Genomic DNA, 19,943 nt, shown 5'->3' on the forward strand with positions numbered 1-19,943 from the left:
GACCCTCCTGGGCAGCAAGACCTTATCTCTACAATAAATCAAAAAATCATCCGGGCATGGTAGTGCATGCCTGTAATTCCGGCTACTTGGAAGGCTGAGGCGGAAGGATCGCTGGAGCCCAGCAGGTCGAGGCTGCGGTGGCCGGGAGCGGCCACTACACTCCAGTCTGGGCGACAGAGTGAGACTCCAACTCAAAAAATAAATAAATAAAATAAAATAAAATACATCTTGGTAAGGTTGGATATATGTATACACATATAATGCCATCACCGCAATCAAGGTACTAAACATATCTATCACCACTAAAAATTTCCATGCCTGAACCACATTTTTTATCCACAGAAGCAGTACTTTCACCATGACTTTAAGAGGGGCAGGCAATATTACAGCCATGATTCTACAACACAGATGCACTTGTACTCTGGACAACTGGAATTATTGCCTTCTGCTGGTCTGTATCACCCAGTGGTCTGAGTTGTATGTGACTGGTTAACTTTTTGTTGTGGTTGCAGGAAGGGAACTATCTTCTATCGAACTATCAGGCATGTCTCCAGAATTGCAAATCCCTCCTGTAAGTAGAAGAGATCTCCTTTGGTGTTGTAAGGAGACTTTTCTTAGAAGACCTCCTTGGTTGAGCAAACGCAGAGAATTCTTTCTGTTTTCAACAAGGTTGCTTGAAAAGAATGAACACAAATCCTTTAATGTCAGTGGCTGTTACCAGATGGCTCTATAATGTAAGCAGAGTGGATGAGATTGAAGCCATATTGGACGGTCTTTGTGAACAGGATTAATTTGGTGAGACATACATGATGCCTAGAACTTTGCCACCACACATTGTTTATTTGTTTTCAAATTAAGAGGATTTATTTCTTGGGTAACACAAATATAAACAGACACTAGAAAATCTCTTTGGGACTGAAACCAGAGAAGTGGAATATCATGGAAACAGCTGTGTGAGAAATTTCTTGAAGCTGTGTTTATGATCACCTCCTTTTGGGAGATGAGGAAAAGAAAGCAGATGTCAGTCTGTGGAATATTTTACTGAGAACAGTTTATGATTCTGTCACGTAGAGGAGAAGGATGAGTAAAATTGAAACCTGATGCTGAGTTTGGAACATTAGAAAAATTGGGCATAATTTGGCATTGATAAGCAAACCCTAGCCACACAGACTGTCGAGCCAGTACCAATTAGGCAAGGGGAATTAGAAACGCCCTGCTCTTATGGCTTGCAGTGTGTGTGTGTGTGTATTGAGACATAAATAAGCACTCTCTCCAGTGTTGGACATGGGTTTTCTTATTTTTGTTTTTATTTTTGTCAGGGTCTCACTCTGTCACCTAGGCTAGAATTCAGTGGTGTGATCATGGCTCAACACACCCTTGACCTCCCAGGCTCAGGTGATCTTTCTACCTCAGCCTCCTGAGTAACTGGGACTCCAGGCATGCCATCACGCCCTGCTAATTTTTTGATTTAATGTAGAGACAAAGTCTCCCTATGTTGCCCGGGCTGGTCTTAAACTCCTGGGCTCAAGCAATCCTCTTGCCTCAGCCTCCCAAAGTGCTGCGATTACAAGTGTGAGCCACTGTGCCCAGCCAGTTGTGGGTTTTTTACAGCGACATCTACCAAGTTCCATCTTGACCTTTTATGATTTTCCTCATAGGGAAATCAATGAAGAATGAGGAACTAATAAGAGACCAGGCATGGTCTAAGAGGGTCACTAAGAGCACATCCATCCTGAGGAAGAAAACCCAGGCTGTGAGGGTGTTCTCCTTGAAGCAAAGGGTCATGGGATGTGTGAGGGGCAGGCCAAATACTTTTTAACATACCTTTTCTTAGCCTGTCACATTTCTCTTTTTAAACAGTCTGTTGTTTAAGGCTTGACTAGGTCTTACTATCTGGGTGGGCTGAGAAGGACTTTCTATATCCACTTCTTTCCACAAAAACACCTGCAGCAAATTCAGAGATTCCATCGGCACTAGAGAAATCAAAAGACCATGAGCCAGCCAGGCCCTGTGTCTCATGCCTGTAATCCCAGCACTTAGGGAGGATGAGGCAGGGAGAATTGTTTGAGCCCAAGAGTTCAAGACCAGCCTGGACAACACAGCAACACCTCGTCTCTAAAAAAAATTCAAAAATTAGCCAGGCGTGGTAGCATGAACCTGTAGCCCAGCTACTCAGAAAGCCATGAGCTTTCTGCCTCTGCCACTAACTAGCTGTGTGACCTTCAGTGAGTCACTTAAACTTGGCTTCAGGTGTGTTATTAGTAGAAGGAGTAGATTCATAAAGGGATGATTTCTAAGGTCCCTGTGAAAGGTAAAATGTACAGGCCCAACTTTCCTACAAAATTCACTTGAGGCTTTTAAGTCTGCTCTTACATCCTATTTGGGACCACAAATGAAACTTGGTAAGGGTAGTAATTCAGTTGTGCTGGAAAAGATGGGTCTACAATGGATGGTTTCTGTTTGGAAGATTTTTCCACCTCATTTCACATTGCCTAGCAATAAAGAAGTTTCTAGATTCTGTAAGTGGAGCCTTGATAAACAACTGTCTTCTTAAAAAGAACATTTGTGACTGGGTATAGTGGCTCATGTCAATAATCCCAACACTGTGTGATGCTGAGGTGGGAGATTGCTTGAGGCCAGGGGTTCGAGACCAGCCTAGGCAACATAGCAAGACCTTGTCTCTTCAAAAATTAAAAAGTTAGCCAGTTGTGGTGATGCATGCCTGTAGTCCCAGCTATTTGGGAGGCTGAGGTGGAAGGATTGCCTGAGCCCAGGAGGTCGAGGCTGCAGTGAACCATGAGTGTGCCACTGCACTCCAGTCTGGGTGACAGAGTGAGACCCTGCTGCAAAAAAAATAAAATTAAATTTAAAAAAATTTGTGGAGAACTCCTGAGGTTATTCATTCATCATAACTTTACTTAAGTGCAACACATTAAATAGTCTCATAGTCTTGACTAATCATTTAGTTCTTACTGCATTTTAAGGCAACATGGTATCGAATGGATCTTAACGCTTTTTATTTTCCTTGTCTCATTAGAATTTATCTGTTTTAACATCTGCCCTGTCAACTAAATTGTGAGCCTGTTGGAGGTAAAAATCACATTTTGCTTACCTCTATTCCCTACTGCTGAGTATAGCATTCTGACTCAATGGCAATCTTTTGAATAGAAGATAATTAATTCATCACTGTCAATCCAGAAATAAAGTTCAGACTTGTTTCACTACTTCCATGCAGTCACTGTATTAGAAGGAACACAATGGTGTGGGACTCACAACTTTGTCTCCCCCACCATCATGTTCTGATACACATTTAGTGGTGATGGAAGGGGTATGTTGTGAAAAGACTCCCCAGCTGATTATATCATACATATTTTCCATTGTCCTGAGCGGAAAAGAACCACACACTCAAAGAGTTGCCGATTTCTCAGGGATTCTCGCTGTGGGCCCTGGATCTGAGGTTCCTAGCTGCTTGCACACACTACAGAGATGTATGGTGGTGCTGTGGGTTGGGGTGGGCCATAGATAGATACTTTCCCACTGTGTGAGCCTGCATTGGCACAAGGAAGAGGGAAGACAGTACCCCTTTCTCTGAATGCCTACAGTCCTTCTCTCCAGGCAGGGAAACCCTGTGCAAGCTGAGGTCTTGGGCACCAGAAAGGCATGTGTTTTCTTTCTTTTTAAAAAAATTTATTTTAGAGTTGTGGGGTACATGTGAGAATTTGCTACATAAGTAAATTGCATGAGGGTGAGGTGAAGGACATGGTACCCCATGGTGGTTGTGTGTCTTGTGTCTTTTATCACCTCTCCTTCTTTAGCAGTGCCCGATGTTTGTTGCTCCCCGCTTTGTGACCACGTACTTTCCAAGTTTTCATAGTGGACATATTTATTCTTTTTATATTAAGAAGAAAAACAAGGAAGCAGGTTTAATTAAGCAACATTTCTTAAAGGATGTCTCAGACAGCACTCATACTAGGAGATATTCTTTAAGGAAGAAGACATCTGACCAGACAAATTTAGGAAATACAGGACACTTTATCTCCTTTTGGGAGAATGCCAAAGCACAATCATCTATTTAACACTTGCAAGGTCTTTTGAGAGGAAAAAAAAAAACCTGCTTAATTTTGTTTAATCTAGAATTTTTCAATTTCTTTTCTCACAAAACACTGTAAAAATTTTGTGAAACCAGTGACCCATAAAACATCTCAAACCCGTGTAGAAATGACTACCTTTTTTTTTTTTTTTTTTTGAGTTGGAGCCTCACTCTGTCTCCCAGGCTGGAGTGCAGTGACCTGGTCACGGCTATCGCAGCCTGGGCCTACTGGGCTCAGGCAATCCTTCCACTTCACCCTTCCAAGTTCTGGAATGACAGGTGTATGTTTCCATGGCCTGCTAATTTTTCTTGGTTTATTGTAGAGATGAGGGCTTGCCAAGTTGCCCAGGCAGGTCTCGAACCCATGGACTCAGGCAATCCTCTCACCTCAGCCTCCCAAAGTGCTGGGATTATAGGCATGGGCCAGGAGACTGGTCCAGAACATCTCTTTGGGAAACAGGTGATTTGGAACAACTCTCTTCTGCTGAAAAAGAGGGGGACATGGGTTTTCTCACCAGAGTCCACGAACTGTGAATGGGCTTTAGTGGGAGGCATTCTTGCACAAGACGGTGTACATATACATATGGGGAGGAACACAAAAAAACGAAATTGATTTATGAAAAATTGTGTATTTATTCTTATACATTTAAACGTCAGTCAGCTCCAAATTACTCTCTGTCTGATGCAATACACCTATGGAAACCCCTTTCCCCACTGCTCAAAACAGTTTTTGGACTTGTCAGTTTTGATGCCTTCTAGTGCTTCTGTCGTTTTTTGTTTCACTTCTTCCACATCAGCAAAATGTTTCCCTCTGAGGACTTTTTTCATTGGGAAAACAAAAAAGAGTCACTTGGGGCGAGATCAGGTGAACAGGGAGGGTGGGGCACAGGGGTCATGTGTTTTTTAAAATCAAAAACTGCTGAACACTCATCATGAAATGGCCAAACTCGCCGAAAGAATCTCCAAAAATAAATTCACTGAAGCCCAAGGCAGTTTCCCACTACAATGCTAGCTGGTACACTGATGCTAATGGGTTCCTAGAACACTTACCTAGCGGGGGAAGCCTGTACTACAAGGGGCTCACCCTCCAAAAAATAATTCCGTTTTTTTGTTTTTGTTTTTGGTGTCCCTCTTGGTTTGCGTGCTTTCTCCTGGGGAGAGGACTCAGAACATTCATCATACTCTCAGGTGCCCACACTTTCAGTACTTTTGCTCAGCCACACTTTGTGATCAAAACAAGGCAGATAAATCAAGAAATCTGTCGCTATATATGGAAAAAAATAGAACACCCAGTTAAATGTGAATTTCAGATAAGCAACAAATAATTTTTTAGAATGACATCTCATGCAATATTTGGGGCAGGTTTATACTAAAAAAAAAGGTCAGCTATTTTCCTGAAATTCATACTTAACTGGGTGTCTTGTATTTTATCTTGCAACCTTAGTTTTGCTCAAATTTATTAACACAGGGTCTGTGGAGACCATGCTATAAAAAATACTGACATAAGATCATTTAATGCCTTTCTGTTTTTTGTTTTTTTGAGTTGGAGTCTCACACGGTCGCCCAGGCTGGAGTGTAGTGGCACAATCACGGCTACTGCAACCTCAACCAACTGGGCTCAGATGATCCTTCCGCCTCAGCCTTCCAAGTAGCTGGAACGATAGGCACGTGTTACCACACCTGGCTGATTTTTTGATTTTTTTTGTAGAGATGAGGTTTCGCCATGTTGCTCAGGCTGGTCTCGAATCTCTGAGCTCAGGCAATCCTCTCGCCTCCGCCTTCCAAAATGCTGGGATTACAGGTGTGAGCCTCTGCGCCTGGTCCATTTAATGCCTTTCTACTCAAAGTGTGGTCCATGCGCCAGCAGCACTAACGTCACCTGGAAGCTTATTAGAAATGTGAAATCTCAGGTTCCACCCACACTTGCTGAAACAGAATGTGCACGGTATCAAGGCCCCCAGGTGAAGTGTTCACATGTTCAAGTTTGAGAAGCCTTGATAGAAAAAAATCCCTGGCATGATGGTTTTCAGCCCTGGAATCTTCTGGAAGCTTTACATGTACACCTGGACTCACTCCCAGGGAGTCAGATTTAATTGATCTGAGGCCCAATCTTGGCATTAGGATTTTTGACACCACTTTTCCTTCGCCCCAGATGATTCTAATGTGCAGCTAAGATAGTGGCCATATTAAAAAATTTTTTTTAAAGCACTGAGAGTATGCCGAGTAAGTGGCTTTATATATATTAGGGCGGACCCAAGAAAGTTGAGGACTTCATCAAAATCACCTGTGAACAAAATCACCTGTGAAGAGTTTTCCACCAGCCATTTCTGAGGCCCACCCCAGGCCTACTGATCCACAGTCTCCAGGCATGGGCTGTGTTTTCACAAAGTTGAGAATCATGAATGCTTAGACAACCTAAAGTGAAGTTATCCAGCTGTTCTCTGGCTACCAAGACGTCAGGGGTACAAAGTCCACCCCTGGGAACTCAGCATGCAACTCAGGCGAGGCCTGGCTTGCCTCCTGTTCTCTGGGCACCCTTAGAACCATGGGTTCCCACCACACTACAGACAAGGCCGGGCCAGGCATGGTGGCCCATGCCTGTAATCCCAGCACTTTTGGAGGCCGAGATGGGAGGATTGCTTGAACCTGGGAGTTCGAGACCAGCCTAGGCAACATAGTGAGACCTCATCTCTACAAAAAAATCAAAAAATTAGCTGAGCATGGTGGCATGTGCTTGTAGTCCCAGCTACTTGGGAGGCTGAGGTGAAAGGATCACCTAAACTCAGAAGGTTGAGGCCGCGGTGAACCATGATCTACACTATACTCCAACCTGGGCAAAGTGAGACCCGACTCACAAAAAAGAAAAGAAAAGAAAAGAGAAGACAAGGCAGGATAGCCTTTGCCCAGCAGAGGGAATTTCATGAACATTCTAGTCTCTATGAGAAGAATTGCTGTGATACCTAAAGATGATGTTCAGTCTCCTGCCAGGCTAGTCATTCATTTTGACTCTTGGGATATAAAACAGTTTTCCACAAGTCTATTTAGAATACAAAATCAATTATGAAAATGGTTCTAGCAGAAGCTTAGAAGGCCTTAAATAGCTCTGAGTTATATTATCCAGTGCAGGTGGTGACTTGTTCACTGTCTGATCTGTAAATCCCAGCTGCACAGAATGACATAAAGCACTTGTCAGGTGTGTTGGATCCATGGACTTACAAATGGGCCAAGCAGCAACAGTTAAAGAAATTATCTCACCCTTTTCTCCAGCAGCACGTGGTAGTGAAGTGCAAAGCTTGATACGAGGCAGGCAGGATTTTAGTCAAAGAAAATAAATGATGAAATTCTCTGAAATCTTATGTTTTTAATCCAAAGTTGAGCCTGGATGATGCCTTAGTCTGTCTTTTAGATAGAGTCATTTTACAACTCTTTTTTGGAAGAAATGGGTTATCAATTAGTTAACACTTTTCACCGTCTTAGATTTATTTTCCCACTAATTAAGAGGAATAAAGAAATGCGCAGCTGGGCTTAGTGGCTCATGCCTGTAATCCCAGTAGTTTGGGAGGCTAAGGCATGAGGATTGCCTGAACCCAAGAATTCGAGACCAGCCTGGGCAACATGGTAAGACCTCATCTATACAGCATATCAAAAAATTAGCTGGGCGTGGTGGGCACACACCTGTAGTCCCAGTTTCTTGGAAGGCTGAGGTAGAAGGATCGCCTGAGCCCAGCAGGTCGAGGCTGCAGTGAGCTGTGATTGTGTTCCTGCACTCCAGTCTGGGTGACAGAAGAAGAAGAAGAGGACGAGGAGGAGGAGGAGGAAGAGGAGGAGGAGGAGGAGGAGGAGAAATGCTTTATTTCTGCAAGGAAAGATGAGAAATAAGATGTAAATACCATAATAGCTGACAAGGACTTTATTCTGGTAAAATGACTATGGTCTGATATCCTTATGTTGTGTTAAGCCTGCCTCAATTTTTTTTTTCCACTCTGACACCTAGGCTGGAGTGCAGTGGCACAATCATGGCTCTTGCAGCTTCAAACTGCTGGTCTCAGGTGATTCTTCCACCTCAGCCTCAGCCTCTCAAATAGCTGGGACAACAGGCATGTGCTAGTATACCTGGCTAAGTTTTTAAAATTTTTCTATAGAGATGAAGTCTTGCTATTTTGCCTAGACTGGAACTCCTGGGCTCAAGCAATCCTCCCAAACCTCCCAAAGTGCTGGGAATACAGGTGTGAGCCACCACACCTGGCCCTCTTCTAAACTTAATGTGCTTAGGGATCATCTGGGGATTCCGGTAAGATGCAGTTTTTAATTGAGTAAGTCTGGGGTGGAGTCTGAGAGTCTGCATTTCTGACAAGCTCCCAGCAGCTGTTGACACTGCTGGCCTGCTGGGTATCCAGGATATCGAACTTTGTTTAAACCACGTGTCAGCGAGAGCTATCCAGAGAAACAGAACCTACAGGATAAAAATTGATAGACTGATATTTTAAGGAATTGGCTCATGCAATTGCAGGGGTTGGCGAGATTAAAGTCTGCAGGGCAGCCCAGCAGGCTGGAAACTCAGGTAGGCATTCATGCTGCAGTCTCGAGGCAGAATTTCTTCCTCTCTGGAAGAACTCAGTTTTTGCTTTCAACTGATAGTTGAGGCCCAATCACATCAAGAGTAATCTCCTACTCTTAAAATCTACTGGTTGTAAAAACTTTTTAATTAATTAGTTAATTTTCTACTTCTTGGAGATGAGGGTCTCACTATGTTGCCCTGACTAGACTAGAACTCCTGGGCTCAAGCAATCCTCCCACTTCAACCTCCTGAGTACCTGGAACTGTAGGCATGCACAACAACACCAGCTACTGTAAATGTTAATCACACCTACGATACCATCCCAGCAACACCGAGGTTCGTGTTTGATGAAATAACTGGGTATGACAGCCCAGCCAAGTTGGCATATAAAACGAATCATCCCATTAAGGATCTCTTTTCTAAAATGACAATTTCCGTTAATACCTGATGAGCAAAATAGATGAAACAGAACTGCTCTGGTTAAATTAGGTGTGGGGGTCTGGAGTCTGGCCTCACTTTCCTGCCTCACTGTCCCCGGGAAACTCTAAAGAACATACAGTTAGATAACCTGAGTAAAACCATTTTGTACAATGCCTGGCACATGATAGGTGTTCTATACATGCTAGCTGCTTCTAGTATTATCAACCAGAACTATTACTGAAAAATAGACTTTTAAGGAAAGAAAAACTCAAAATATTTCAGTATAAGGCTTGGTGCTTCACAGTGAGCTCCCAGGATATATTTCTGCCTCTGCTTTTGTTGCTCACCTGGTGGCTGAGTAAACTGGCCTCATTAACCTTTGTCCAGTTGAAATTTTTAATGGAAGATGTCTCTAAGGGCCAAGCATCGGCCTAGCATTAGAACAAGCAATTAATAGGAGTAGAAAACCAAATACCGCATGTTCTCACTTATAAGTAGGAGCTAAACTAAGGATCTGCAAAGACATAGAGGTTGGTATACAAGGTCGGACAATTAAGTTCCCAAACTCATCCTAGAAAAAGTACTACATACCTCATTGCTGAATATTACTACAGCCACCTTCGAAGTACTCACCTTGGGAAGCGGTGCACAGACTTCAATGCCTAGTCCACCCGTCAAAGCAATTTCAGAACTCTTTTTCTGGAATGGCCATCAAAGCTATCATTGCAAGAATGTAGGAGTTTGAATTAGAGCAACAAACATTAAATTTCTTGTTAAACTTGGCAAGAGTGTAAGTGAAATCAAGAACGTGTTAGTCCAAGTTTATGTGTATAATGCCATGAAGAAATGGCAACATGCAAGTGGATTAAACGTTTTTCCAAGGGGAAAGCAAGCGTCAGTGATGAAGAGAGGTCAGGACTAGCAACGAGAAGAACTGTAACGAGCAGAACTGACAAAAACATTGCAAAAATTCGCCCAATTGTGTGTCAAAACTGTCAGCTGACTGTGAGAAGCATAACAGACCAAATAAACATCAATAAAGAAATAGTAAGGAAAATATTAACTGAAAATCTTGGCATGAGAAAGGCGTCTGCAAAAATGGTCTTGAAGAAGCCCTTGCATCACAACAATGCACCAGCTCACACAGCGCTGTCTGTGAGGGAGTTTTTAGCCAGTAAACAATTGTATTTCTCTGCTCACTTGATCTGGCCCCCAATGACTTTTTTCTCTACCCAAGGATAAAGGAAATATTGAAAGGGAGACACTTGGTGATATTCAAGGGTAATACGACGACTCTGATGGCCATTCCAGAAAAAGAATTCCAAAATTGCTTTGACAGGTGGACTAGGCACTGGAATCCGTGCCTAGCTTCCAAAGGGGAGTACTTTGAGGGTGACCATAGTGATAATCAACGCTGAGGTATGTAGGACTTTTTCTAGGATGAGTTTGCAAACTTAATTGTCCAACCTCATAATAATGGACACTGGAAACTTAGAAAGGGGAGGGGGAAGGGTGGAGGGACAAAACAATATCACCTATTGGATAAAATGTGCACAGGTGGGGGTGGTGGGTACTTTTAAAGCCCAGACCAAAAACTATTTGTATCCCCTAAAGGTACTGGGGAAAAAAAGGACAAGCAATTAGATCTGCAGGAGAGAAGGTCTCCAAGGTTATTGCTTTGTTCTCTTTACTGTCTCAAATGACCATATTTAACCTTTCAGGGCTCTTGACCAAGAACATAACTGTGATTTGTTTCATCTGGAGAAAGTAAACACTAGGCTTTTCTTAACTTCAACTGCAAAGAAATAGCATGGCTGCAACCTAATGATTTTTTGCTATATAAAAAAAGGACAATTGTTCTCAGTAGTTTTCTTAGAAGCTAGGCATTGTGGTTCACAATGGTAATCTCAGAACTTTATGGGACTACGGAGGGAGAATTCAGACCAGCCTGGGCAACACAGTGAGATCTCATCTTCGCAAAAAAAAAAAAAAAAAAATAGCTGGGCCTGGTAGTGTGCGTCTATAGTCCCAGCTACTCAGGAGGCTGAGGAAGAAGGATCTCCTGAGCCCAGGAAGTCATGGCTGCAGTGAGCTGTGATCATGCCACTGCACTCCAGCCTGGGTGACAGAGTGATTCTCCAACTCAAAAAATAAAATAAAATAAAAATAAACCAAATCAGAGAATGCCATACATTGAAAGCAAAACTCAAAGAGATGGCTAGAGAATAAACATGCATCCTGCCAAACAAACTCAGTGTATCTAGGCAAGTTTCCCAGAGTACCTTATTTCCTAAGTGTTGAGTCTCAAGGAGCTTGCCCACAGTAAATTATTAGCTTAGTGCAGGGTCTAAGAGCTAGATAAAAGAAAGGAATGTTATTTGAAGTTGAAGGTCAAACATACTTAATGCAACTCTATGATACGATCAATTCTATCTTTCCTTACAATGATAAGAACAAGGGGTTGGACAAATAGCAGTGATACAGTGATTCCTTTTGTAGTGCTCCAGTTCTCACACAACTGCCTCCTTAGCCTTGTCCCAAGTGCACGAGATTCCTCTTTGTCAAGGAAGAATTAAGGAGTTCTATGTTTTCAGACCAGGTTGAATAGCATCTGGTCAGTCTTGCTAAAGGCTCTGAACTGACATTATACCCCACTTTTCAATACCTGATTCCTGACCTTGATCTCTAACTTGGGACTCCCTCCCCCCGCCAAGGACCCTTGAGACTAACCTAGATGGCTTGCTCTCCCACCATGCCAGGTGTCCCTGCCTGGTGTCGTGACAGAGAGTCTTTTTTTTTTTTTTTCAGTCGGAGTCTCACTCTGTCACCCAAGCAGGAGTGCAATGGCATGCTCATGGCCACCGCAGCCTCAACCTGCTAGGCTCAGGCAGTCCTTCTGCTTCAGCCTTCCAAGTAGATGAACCACAGGCACAGGCCACCATGGCCAGTTAATTTTCTTTTTTAAAATTTACTGTAGAGTCGGGGTCTCACCAAGTTACCCAGACTAGTTTCAAACCCCTGGATTCAGGCAATCCTCTTGCCTCGGCCTCCCAAAATGCTGGGATTATAGGTGTGAGTTCCTTGCCTGGCCTTGACAGAGAGTCTTGAGACAGGTCTTTCAGGCCCAACCTGCCTGGGTCTACACTTGTACCACTCTCCCAAACTCTCCATCACTGTTCTGTCTACCTGTCTGAACATCTTGCTACTCACCCCACAGTTTGCTGTTACCAAATCACCAGGGTCCTGCTGTCTGCTGCACAGAAAGTCAATCACTAAGATGACGAGTATTGCTGGGTGATATAAACCAAGGAAAATGGGAGATTCAGTCTCAAATCTGTCTAAACTAAACTCTGTCTCACTCTGTCTTTGTCACCCCAATTAAAATTGGGGGTCTGTATAGTAGGGGAAGGAATGTAACTTGTGTGGGAAAACAGCATTTAGGGAGGAATCTGTTGTATACTGGTCTGAATACCGTGTTCCAGTGAGTTTCAGTCCCTTGACTGAGGGTCAGTTTCCTGAGGAAGGAACTCAGGTACAACAAATCTAAACTTTAAGTTTTAAGACTGGAAGGGTCAATTTTTACGTTAATTAAAATATCATTTCTATGAGGAAATTGGGCCGGTTTCACTGCCATCCTTGGCACCCCCATCACCTAAACCCCAGATAACACACTCTGCCTGTGTCTCAGCCTCACCTGCCCGGGCTGATTCTGCTATTCACCAAGTTCCGACTCTGACTTGAGAACAGGTGGGAGCTGGAGAAGGGAGAAAGAAATAGGGCTGTGTATGTTAGAAGTTCCATTCTGATCTAGCGTTTCAGTACTTCTTCCCCATGAGCCGTCCTAAGGATAAGTGGATAAATGCATCTAGATGATACCTTAGCTGAAATCTGTAGCATGAGATGGACTTACCCAGGCATGGAGGAGGAGTAGAAGCATTCCAGACAGAGGAAACAGTCAAGCAAACCCAGACACAACTGTCTACGCTCTCCAGAGACCTCTGGATGTCCCACTAGATCAAGGAAAGTGTCTATCGCTGTGGACACTAGGGTCTTGGAATTCAAAGTCTTCTCAGGAGGGACCCAGCACGGGAGATAGCTCAGCCATGTTTCACCTCCCTCTTTTGCCAGTTAATCCTAGACATTCTTGATTAGATTGTGTAAGGTGTTAATTAAAACCACTTAAGTGAACCGCTTTCCATTTACTCATAATTTTCAAGCACCACCATAATGACGCTTTATTAAATATGTGTCAGATTAGGTTGGCTCTCACTTTTAATTTACTGCACCACTGAACCCCATTTGTGTAAATTCTTCTCAGTGGGCTGTTCACAAAACAAGATGATATTTTGCAAAGTTGTGAACATTGGTTAAGCATCACGAGTCCTGTATTTTGCTATTTCATCATCTTGTCTGTCTACTTACAAGTTTTAGGCAATTCTTTATATAGTCAAAGGTCCCATAAATGTGGACTGGTACTTTCTTAATCCACATATCTAATCTATATGCTTGTTATCTGCCTTTTTCCTCAGGAACACTTTAATAGATTTTTACTATATATCATCTTGTTTTCACCTATGCATATATTTTAGAATCTAGCAAAGGGAAGAGGAATGCTCTGCAGGAGAATGTTGAAGGCATTTGACTGTTTTCTGACCAATTTAGTTCATACATCTGGAAGCCTTTTCACCATTATCTCTAAGGATTAATTTTAAAAAGGCTACTCCACATTTCCAACTTGTTTATTTGCTTTTCCTCTCTATGCTTTAACTCCTAGTGTATATTTGTGTTACTAAAGGACAAAAATTCACTTCTGAACTAATTCACATGGGGGCTTAAGGGCTCTTATTGTCAACAATATGCAGAACAGAACTCCTTGGTCAGCCACTTTTTAGGTTAAATAGGTTATATTAACTTTGGAATTAGTGGAGTTGCTATGCTTTTAAGAATGTGTTTGCTTTTACCATAATACTATAAGAAAGGGATTGACAGTAATGGGACACAGATGGGGGGCACATAACATCAATAAGGGTACCCTCATTTTACCTATACGATGACCATGTATGTAGCTAACCCTGAGGTATACCCCACTTTTTTAAAAAGAAAAAAATAAAGTAACTAAAAAGAAAAGATATGGTTGGATTTGTATGTTCTAGGAGGACATAAAAAGTTAAAAGATAAACTGTAAATTGGGAAAAATAATTATATGTTATGCTGACAGGCAAAGATTTAGTACCCTTATTACACAAGGGGTTCTTCTGAGGATTCACTTATTCAGTTGGTGAGTCTTCATTCATTTATAAATTCAACAAAAATTTATTGAGCACGGTTATGTGTTGAATTGTTTCCCCCTCCTCCCCAAATTCATATGTTGAAATCCTAACCTCAAGTACCTCAGACATTTTTTTGATACCTCTGGTATCAGTATAATTTTATTATTATTTTGAATCGGAGTCTCACTCTGTCACCAAGGCTTGAGTGCAGTGGTGCAATCACGGCTTACCATAGCTTCAAACTTCTGGGCTCAGGCAATCCTCCTGCCTCAGCCTCACGAGTAGCGGGAGCTACAGGCGTGTGCCCTCATGCCTGACTGACTTTTAAATTTGTTTGTAAAGACGAGATCTCACCATATTGCCTAGGCTGGTCTTGGACTCCTGGACTTAAGCAATCCCCCCACCTCAGCCTCTCAAAGTGCTGGGGTTATAGGCATGAGCCACAGCACCTAGCTAAATATGACCTTATTTTGAGATAAGATCTTTATAGAATTAATCAAGTTAAAGCGAAGTCATTAGGATGGGCCCTAACCTAAAATGACCAGTGTCCTCATAAACAGGGAGACATTTGGACACAGAGATACACATTGAAGGAAGACGATGTGAAGAGGAAAACCTGTCCGTGTACAAACCAAGGAGAGAAGAGCCAGGAACGGAATCTTCCTTCACAGCTTTCAAAGGAATCCACTCCAGACACCTTGGTTTTGAACTTCTAGTTTCCAGAACTGTGAGATAATACATTTCTCTTGTTTAAGCCACCTGATCTTATGGCAGCCCTAGCAATCTAATACAAGCACCAACTGTGTGTCCTAGGTGCAGGGAACAGGGCAGCGAACAAAACCGACAGCACCACCTTCTAGCATGAGAAACGATAAGTGAGGACATAAATAGATATAATAAATGTCATGATATATGCTACGAGGAAAGATAAAGACACAACGAGACAGAGTAATAGAATGTGTTAGTTAGATTGTGGGGGGAGCAATTTGAGGAAAATTCCTCTGAGGAGTCAATATCTGAGCAGAGATCTGGATGACATGGAGAAGCAAACTATGGCTGTCTGGGGAAAGAGGGTTCCTGGCAGAGGAAATAGAGTGTGCAAAGGCTCTGAGGCAGGCGTGGGTTGGACATGTCCATGAAGGGCAAGAAAGTGAATGTGTCTGGGGCAAAGCAAGAGAAGAGGAAGAGTGGAGGCAATGAGGTCAGAGAGGAAGGGTGAGGTCAGATGAAATAGGGCCAGGCCCTCTAAGGGCTTTGGGGCTTATTTCAAGTATGATGGGAACAGTCAGTGGTTGCTGAGCAGGGGAATGATTTGATCTGATGACTTGGTCTGGCTTGGTCTGGCTACTGTGTGAAGAGTCGATGCTAGTGAGGCATGAAAGGAAGCAGGGAGACAAGTGATATGGTCAGAGGCCGTTGTCATCACTCAAGGGAGATGTCATGTGGTGAGGACGAGGTTGGAATCAGAGGAGAAAATGAGAAATGATAGATCCTGGCTCTATTTGATAGTTGGAATCTGGGGCCCTGATTACTGGTCACACGAGCTCAAGGGTGGGATCAGCAGATGCTGGACACTGCTGGGGAGGGAGAGAGGGGGAAGGGAGGGTGGCACGTGGCAACACACTGGGTATCTTGTCCACTATCAGGGGGAGAATCAGCTAGAAGCCCAAACTTCACCTGCTTGCAACTTACTTATGTAGTACATCCTCACTTGGACCCCACAACTCTAAAATAAAATAATAATAATAAAAAGAATCTTCATGATTTGCTGATTGATTGGATAGAGAAAAGAGTCAAAGACAACTTCAAGGTTTTCGGCCTGAAAAACCATGTGAATCCTGATACTATTTCTTGAGAAAGAGAGTGCTAGAGGAGGAAAAACTTTGAGAAGGAAAATCAAGAGCTCTGTTTCGGACACGTTGATTTTGGTGTGCGACCAAACATCCAAGAGTTTAGGAGAGGTAGAAGCTTGAGAGATAGGCTGATGAGTCTTTAGGATATAAATGGTATTTAAAGCCAAGGCCCTGACACCTGGAGAGTGACTGTAGAGAAGAAAGCATGTTGAAGCCTGAGGCTTCTTACATAAGGGAATATATAAGGGGCGATCCAGTAAAGAAACTTGAGAATGATGGTCCACTGAGAGGAGAGGAACAAGTTGTCCTGGAAACAAGAGTGACAGCATTTCAGAAAGGGGAGTGATAAACTCTGTCAGTGATTGCTCATGGTTTAAGTATAATGAGGACTAAATACGCTTCGGTTTGGCAACTGGGAGACCATTGGTGACCTGAAGTCATGTGGTTTTGGTAAAATGGAAAGACGACAGCTTCATGCGTGTGGGTTCCAGAGAGAATGGATGGTGAGGAAAGGGACACAGCAAGTTTTCTCATCACTCTTTCAAGGAATTTTTTTTTACAAGGCAATATGAGGCAGAGGCTAAAAGAGGTGGGCTCTAGGGAGAGTTTTTGTTTGTTTGATTGTTTGTGTTTTAAGCTGGGAGATATTATGTCAGAGTCATATTTTTCAGATTTTGTGCTGAAGGAAATTATCCAAGAGCAAGGGGAAGTTGATGATGATGTGGGAGACAGGATTCTTACAGGTTGGCGAGGGGGATGGAATTTATGCACAAGGGAAGGGATGGTCCAGGTATGGCATCTTAGTCTTTCCCATTCAGGATGTTTCATCCATGGTTATAGGAAAAATGGAGAGCCTATGGGAACAAATGCAGAAAAGGGTATGTCTGTTGGGAGGGGGTGTGAATGCTTGATATTCTCAGTGAAATAGTAATCAAGGGCATGAGTGGAGGCTGAGGAGAGAGGAAGGCATGTTGAGGGCGTAAAGTCAAAGGAGGAGATGTGAAATAGTCCTCTCAGGGCACGGGTGAGTGGATGTGAGGCAGGTTAGCTAGCACAGGTTAGACATAGATAAATTTCCCTTAGGCAAGTTTTAGGAAGCCTTATAGACATTTTAAAAATCACATTTTACTACAGGCCAAGCGGGCAACCTACCCCACCCCCTCAGCAAATCAAGAGAAAATCTCTTTAGATGTAAGAATAGGATAGCCCAACCTTTCAATTCATGGTTTAGCATAATAATCACGAAGAATCTTTCAGGTTTCCAGAAAGTCCGATACCACTCCTTAACTAATCAAAACCATAGAAAGATAATAGAACCACCTTTTAGCTCATGAATTTGTGAATTCAAAATGTCTGGAGGGTGTCCTGCAAAAGACCATGTGGTCAGGAAAAGACTACCCCTCCCCTCCTCTCTGCCCATCAGAAGTGGAGAGAGTAAACCTGTCAATCTCCAGAATAGCTGTTACCCAGGTTCCACCTTCTTTAGTATATCAATAATTGTGAAAGTATATCAGGCCTATTGTAAAAAGCAAAAGTGCCGTTTCTCTCACCCATGCCAGCTCTGGCATGTCTCCTTTTGTTTCCTCTCCTCTTTCTCTAATAAACTTTGCTTGCTGCTCCACATAATCCACAAATTTTGCACCACACCTCACCCGGCATCAGATGGACCAGCAATGTGTGATGGGCTTGATCAATGGGCTGAAGGCGCCCTCGAGGTTTGATATCCTTAATTCATTTGAGTTGGAGTCTCACTCTATCGCCCAGACTGGAGTACAGTTGAGGCAGGGGCCCTTCTGAAGATGCAGGAATATGAAAAGGGAAAATAAGTTATTTCCTGGTTCTTTGTGCTACCCTTTTTGCGGTCTTTTCGCTTTGGCGGGCTACATGTTCAAACTTTTGGTGAACTCCAATCAGGATGGTGATCTTGTAAGCCAATCAGCAAATAAGACATGCAAATGAAATAATTATGTAAAACCAATCAGTGTGTAACAAATAATGGTAACTGCCGCCCCCAGCTACAAAATGTCCAGTCAGACGAATAATGCCAAGCTACAACCTTATAAGGGAGACAAAGAGGTTACAATGTAAAGAAATAATATATAACGCAATGCCTGGCTGCGTTCGGGGCTCAGCCTTTGGATACGAATCCGCTGAGCCGATGCCGGCAGGAATGTGTTTCCCAGCAAAGTAGCCTCGGTTGTCCAGGCTCGTCCTGAGCCTGTGGACTCAGGCAGTCCTCTCACCTCGGCCTCCCAAAGTGCTGGGATTATAGGCATGAGCCCCTGTGCCCAGTTGAGATTCCTAAATTTAAAGTGAGACTAGTATGGGCGCAGTGGCTCACGCCTATAATCCCAGCACTTTGGTAGGCCGAGGTGAGAGGATTGCCTGAGTCCACAGGTTCAGGACGAGCTTGGGCAACTTGGCGAGATCTCATCTCTACAATAAATCAAAAATTAGCCGGGCATGGTGGCATGTGCCTGTAGTTCCAGCTACTTGGAAGACTGGGGGGGAAGGATCGCCTGAGCCCAGCAGGTCGAGGTTGCAATGGCCAGGACGTGCCACTGCCCTCCAGCCTGGGTGACACAGTGAGACTCCAACTTAAAAAAAAAAAAAGTGAGACTAGTTGGTGTGGTTGTATTTTTTTCACCTGTGTCTGGCTGCTCAGGTGCAAGCCCAAGGGTAAGTAGTGAGTTAGATTTGTTGACGAAAGATGCCAAACTGTTTAAAAAAACTCTAAAATATTTAAGATGACTTATTCTGAGTCGAATGTGAGTGAACTTAGGCCTGTGGCACCCATCCCCAGGAGGTCCTGAGAATGTGTGCCCACTGTGGTTGAATTGTAGCTTGGTTATATACATTTTAGGAGGACAGAAGTTACAAGAAACCATGAATCAATGCATGGAAGATTTACATTGGTTCAGCCTGGAAAGGCAGGGCATCTCTAAGCAGGAGGGGAGTTTGGGGACTTTCAGGCTACAGGTGGATTCATAGATTTCAGCTGTAGTTATCTAAGGAATTTTGAGAGCAGTAAAGGAAATGGGCAGCTTGAGGAATAATGAGGGGGTCAAGTTTCTTGACATGTACATGAAGTTTTATAGGTGACAGACTTCAGAGAGAATAGGTAAATGTCTTTTTTTTTTAGTTGGGGTCTCACTGTATAGCCCAGGCTGGAGTGCAGTGGCACGCTCATGGCCACTGCAGCTTGATCCTTCTGCCTCAGCCTTTCAAGTAGCTGGAATTACAGGCATGTGCCACCACACCTGGCTAATTAGGTAAATGTCTTAAAAAACGCCCAGAGGCCAGGCATGGTGGTGTGCCTGTAGTGCCAGCTACCAAGAAAGCTGAGGCTGGAGGATCATTTGAGTCCAGGAGTTCTGGGCTGCAGTGCGCTATGCCGATTGGGTGTCCGCACTAAGTTTGGCGTCAATATGGTGACCTCCCGGGAGCTGGGAACCACAAGTTGCCTAAGGAGGGGTGAACCAGCCCAGGTTGGAAACAGAGTAGGTTAAGACACCCAGAGGATGGAGTTGGAGACAATCATTCTTAGTGATCTATCAGAGAAACAAAGAACTGAATACCACATGTTCTCACTCATAAGTGGGACCTGAATGTGAATCACAAGAACAACACAAGAAAGGGATCCATAGGCATGGGACACTGCCAGGGGAGGGGTGGGGCATGTAACAACACAAAGCGTACCTAGTCCTAAACCAGGGCAAGTGAGGACCAGTTGGAGGCCCACACTTAACCTG

This window comes from Carlito syrichta, unplaced genomic scaffold (genome assembly GCF_000164805.1).
Source record: "Carlito syrichta isolate Samal-C Ts95f unplaced genomic scaffold, Tarsius_syrichta-2.0.1 Scaffold309041, whole genome shotgun sequence".
In the NCBI taxonomy this organism is placed as follows: domain Eukaryota; kingdom Metazoa; phylum Chordata; class Mammalia; order Primates; family Tarsiidae; genus Carlito; species Carlito syrichta.